The sequence below is a fragment of the Lampris incognitus genome, chromosome 11 (genome assembly GCF_029633865.1).
Source record: "Lampris incognitus isolate fLamInc1 chromosome 11, fLamInc1.hap2, whole genome shotgun sequence".
NCBI classification, from domain to species: domain Eukaryota; kingdom Metazoa; phylum Chordata; class Actinopteri; order Lampriformes; family Lampridae; genus Lampris; species Lampris incognitus.
This window is the reverse complement of record NC_079221.1, coordinates 44,543,369-44,549,171: the sequence shown is the minus strand read 5'-3', so window position 1 is coordinate 44,549,171 and position 5,803 is coordinate 44,543,369.

Genomic DNA, 5,803 nt, shown 5'->3' with positions numbered 1-5,803 from the left:
GTAGAAAGCAGCACGTTCATAGTTGGGTTGTCCAAAGGAATTGAATCAAGTGCAACTGGACTTGGTATATATCCGTGAAGAAGTTTCGCCTCTCATCCAAGAGGCTTCCTCAGTTCGTGCCTTTTTGACTAGACCAAGCTAGTCTGACTGGCTGGTGATGAGACTCAGAATTTATCCTCTTGGAGTCGTTGTCAGAGCTATAGATGTCCATGGCTAGTCAGAAAGGCACGAACTGAGGAAGTCTCTTGGATGAGAGGCGAAACGTCTTCACTGATATATACCCAGTCCAGTTGCACTTGATTCAACTCCTTTGGATAACTATGACCTGGATGAATGAGAACATTCACAGACATAGTTGGGTTGGTATTTCACCCTGAATACTACTCATTACGTTACATTACATTACAGTCATTTAGCCGACACTTTTATCCAAAGCGACTTACAATAAGTGCATTTAACGTAGGAAATCAGGAGAACTACTAGTCATCAGAGGTCATAAGTGCATCTTCTCTCTAAACAAGCATCTAAGAGCAAAACCAGTGCTAAAGTAAAAGTGCAAGAAAGAGACTTTTTTTAAATGAGTGAATACAATAAGTGCTAAGAACAAGTACCAGGGTAGTAGTTCTTGAAGAGGTGAGTTTTCAACCTGCGCCAAAAGATGGGCAGCGACTCCGCTGTCCTGACATCAGTGGGGAGATCACTCCACCACTGTGGGGCCAGGACAGAAAAGAGCTGTGACCAGGTCGATCGGCAGCAAGGGCCTCTGAGCGACGGGGCAACCAGGCGTCCCGAGCCAGCAGAGCGAAATGGTCGGGCGGGGGTGTAGGGCTTGACCATGGCCTGGAGATAGGAAGGAGCTGTTCCTTTCACTGCCCTGTAGGCTAGCACCAGAGTCTTAAACTGGATGCGAGCAGCTACTGGGAGCCAGTGTAGGGACATGAGAAGGGGAGTTGTGTGGGAGAACTTAGGGCGGTTCAACACCAGATGAGCTGCAGCTTTCTGAACAAGCTCCAGAGGTCTGATGGCCGACGCCAGGGCGCCAGCAAGGAGGGAGTTGCCGTAGTCCAGCCAGAAGATGATGACCGGAGCCTGGATGAGCACCTGTGCCGTCTCGTCGGTGAGGAATGGGCGAATCCTCCTGATGTTATAGAGGAGAAATCTGCAGCAGCGAGCAACCGATGCAACGTTTGCAGCAAACAACAGTTGGTCGTCCAGGATCAAACCCAGATTCCTCGCAGTCCGGGTTGGCGTCACCATGGTGTTGTCAATGGTGATGGCCACGTCTCAGTGCATGCAACCTTTCCCCGCGAGGAACATCAGCTCTGTCTTGTCCAGATTGAGCTTCACCATGCTCTATGTGGAGACAGACATGCAGCTGATTTGTAGCAGCTGTAATTCAATGCTGCATCTGTAGGACACAAACTCGCATTGGACAGGCTCTATTCTCACACTGGTCTGAGAACTGTGGCTGAGGAAACAATGCGGTCAACAATCACGACATTTTCTATTTTGAAATACAAAGTATTCGACAGGTGACTCAAGACAGGTAGAAATGAGATAGCTCATGCTAAGTCATAGAGGGTCTTTAGGCCCCAGACACCAGCACCACCATGGTTAATAACAACACTACTCACTCCGTCAGTCCTACGACATGCAACATCACAATCACACGCCTCCTAAAGCTTGACCACACTGTTTATTGAACTCCTCAGTAGAGAATAAAGAAGTCGATGTACAGTAGAGTACTCAGCTAAATCTAATATTTTCACATTATGTAGGGGCCATTAGAGATTTATGTTTATATTGCATCTGGCACAAATGGAATTCAATACCAAGTCAGGCTTTTAGGGCCCTGAATGAACACATTTATTCTGTTCTTCATCCGGGATGCCAACGGAGGTCCTTCTTGCCACTTAGATGAGTGTCTACTACTACTACTTTCGGCTGCTCCCGTTAGGGGTCGCCACAGCGGATCATCCCTAATGCCACTTAGATGAGTGTAATGTATGTTATATGGGCAGAAGACAGTATATCACAGCTTGTTTAGAGTTGTCCAAATCTTTGTTACCTTTTTGCACACAAATTGGGTCAAGTCAAGTTTATTTGTAGATCCCATTGTCACAAATTACAAATTTGCCTCAGGGGGCTTTACAGCAACACAACAGCCTATCTTTAGACCCTCACATTGGATAAGGAACAACTCGCTAAAAAAAAACCTTTAACAGGGAGGAAAAAATAGGAAGAAACCTCAGGGAGAGCAACAGGGGAGGGATCTCTCTCCCAAGATGGACAACGTGCAATGGATGTTGTCTCATCCCATCTCATCTCATCATCAGCCGCTTCTCCAGGGTCGGGTTGCGGTGGCAGCAAGCTAAGTAGGGCACTCCAGACGTCCCTCTCCCCTGCAATGCCCTCCAGCGACTCCTGGTGGATCCCAAGAGGTTTCCAGGCCAGATTGGACATGTAGTCCCTTCAGCGAGTTCTGGGTCTACCCCGGTGTCTCCTCCCAGTTGGATGTGCCCGGAAAACTTCCATAGGAGGGTGCCCAGGAGGCATCCTAATAAGACGCCCGAACCACCTCAACTGGTTCCTTTAGACACGAAGGAGTAGCGGCTCTACTCCGAGCTCCCTCCGGATGTCTGAGCTCCTCACCCTATCTCTAAGGCTGAGCCCAGACACCCTACGGAGGAAACTCATTTCAGCCGCTTGTATCCGCGATCTCACCCTTTCGGTCAATACCCAAAGCTCATGACCATAGGCGAGGGTTGGATTGCAATGGAGGGTTGCAATGGATGTTGTGTTCACATAATTTACAGAATACAACATTGAAGACGATGACAGAATTATAATAGAATTATGTGTGCGCGCGTGTGTGTGTGTGTGTGTGTGTGTGTGTGTGTGTGCTGACATAGTGGCAAGTATTTTGTCACTGTACTTACAGCTTAGTTTACCAAGTGGTTTAAAAAGTTGACACCTTGGTTTGGTCCTTGATCAGTCCCTTGGCAAGACCGGTTTTAATTTCAGAACTATTTCATTTAAAAAGAAGACATTCAAATTAGAGAATGTATTAAGAGAGGCTACTCTGATTTGCTCTGGTTAGGCTCTTATCCACCGCCGTCCCATATTTCTAAGTAGAGCTGTACATAACGATGAAAACCTCTTCTGCTTAGTTTGTAAGCAGTCTGAGACAGGAGCACATTCTGTAAGACATGCACCTATTGACTTATGCAGATCCACATCCCTCTGGGAACATATTGTAGCGAATTCAGTGGGCAGCTGGGATGCGAACCTGGGTCTCCATGGGCAACTGCACTATCCAGTCAACTAAAAGGTCCAACCTATTAGCCAAGGGCTAGTGAGTCTAGTCATCTGTGGTCGTTACACTACCCCCCTCCTTCATGCCTCTGGGCGCACGCGCTTCCGATGGCCTCCCGGTCTCACATGTAGCGAATTCAGGGGCAGCCGGGACACGAATCCAGATCGCCCGCACCACGGGCAACTGCGCTAACCAGTCAACTAAAAGGTCCGACCCATTAGCCAACTGGCTCGTGAGTCTACTCATTCATGCTCATTACACCACCCGCCTCCTTCGGGAAGCACGTCCCCACGCTTCAGCCTACCAGCTCCCTCAGGCCTCTGGGCGCACGCGCTTCTGATGGCCTTCACTGCTTCACCATCCCACTTCCGACACCAATGTAGTGAATTCAGGGGCAGCCAGGAACCGCTGCAGCCAGGATGCGAACCCGGGTCGACTGTGCTAACCCTTTGACTGACTTGTTAGCGCAGTCGCCCGTGGTGCGGGCCACCCGGCTTCACGCCCCGGGTGCGGCGGTTCCCGGCTGCCCCCTGAATTCGCTACAATACTCTACGCATCTGACGTGGTAAGTTTGACTAACGTTAGGATTCGAACAATATCCAGCTGAATAAGACGCTTAAAGTTAATGTTCAACGTTTCAGCGTTGCTAACACTTTCAGCCGTTATTCAATTTGTCGTTGACTCGCCCGTCTGCTGGAAGGAACTACAGTGGTCAAAATGTAGTCCTTCCTCTGGCATTTAGTCAGTTCCTTCTGATTCATTTTCCACTGAGCGCAATTCATTTTCAAAGTTGGATGCAGACAAAGTGAGGTCAATAGACTGTTTAATTTATTCTCCGTGTGTCTGTGGACTCTGGGCTGTGAAATTGCCGAACGGCAACCGAGGCAGTAGAGAGACTTAGAAAACAATCAGACAGCACATCTGCTTATGCACACAGCACACCAATGTCTGTCCCTGCCCCTTCCATTTGTATGCCGTCTGTTTTGCTAGTGTGTGTGTCTGTGTGTGTGTGTGTGTACACAGATGTACATACATTTCTGATTTTGTGTGAAAAAATATCCAAAAAAACCATACAAAACAGCCCCTTACACACACACAGACACACACTTCCAACCACGCATGTTAAAGTGGCACCTCATCTTATCCCTGACCTTGCTGATAGAACAGCGGGCTGATTAGAGACGGGGGGGTGAGGAAGCCATGACATATCACCTGGCTCCGCATTACATCAGACTCCAATCACACTCGGCCTCGTACCAGCAACCCCAATCATCCTCCGGATTTGTTATGGGCCTTTGATGCTCACTGTTTACCCGGGATTTATAATCATCGCCCGTGTGCCCCGCAAGGGCTCGGCGGCGGTGGATCCAGCTAACAGCCCCGGACGGCAAACAAACCAAATTACCATGCAGAGGGGCCGCGGCTTGACAGACACTTTATCATAACCAAGGTTAAAGGGCCCGCCGTTTGCTGAAAACACGAAGATAGGTGCGGCGCGTTCCCCCCGCCCATTTCTTGTAACGACCACTTTTCGAACGACTCCGCTTCTTTCGGGAGGCCTTGGAGTCTGGCCACGCCGGCATCCCATCAGCCACCTGTCTGGCAGCCCCAGCAGTGTTCATTACTCTGTGCCGGACCGAGCCGAGCCCTGCGATGACAGCGAAGACCATTCCAGCGTTGTTGATCACTGCTGTTCCACCTCAGGGGGCAGGGGTTATGATTGCTCTCCGACCAGCGACGTAGCGTGGGGGGGGGGGGGGGTACAGACCGTATCTGCTCCCAATGTGCCAGAATCTCGAAGTTGCTGGCAGTGGTAGTTGTTACTAAGCTCTGTATCTTTCTTTCTTTCTTTCTTTCTTTTTTCAAGGCAAGGTTACGGGCCCTTTTCTAAAAGATAGATAAAGAAATAAAAAAATAAAAATAAGTACATAAAAAATGACAGCTCCGTATCTTTTTTTTTTTTTTCAAAGGCAAGGTTACAGGCCCTTTTCTAAAAGCTGGATAAAAAGCAAATAAATAAATAAATTACAGTTATTACTAAACTGTATCTTTTTTTTTTCACGGTAAGGGTATGGGCCCTTTTCTAAAAGATAGACAACAAAAAGTTGTTAGTAAGCTCTGTACTTTCTTCTTCTCTTTTTTTTTTTCATGGCGAGGTTATGGGCCCTTTTCTAAATGATACGGGAAAATATCACATGTGGACTGCGAGCGCTGGTTCCCCTCCTGGTAGAAAGATAAATTCAAATCCGGAATGAAAAAAAGTGTCCATGAAATAGATGATTTTTTTTTTTATTATTTCATGTGTCAGGCAGCTTGATGTCATTTCACTTTTTATCGGCGGTATCAGATTTGGGTCGCGGTGTAGTCGGAGTGCATTTGAAGAGCTCTGAGTGAAACCTCATTTGGCACGCACGCTGCCGCTGAACACCACAAGGCTCAAGGGCACGGGATGAGAGATGTCATTACACCGGCAGAGGGAATCTGATT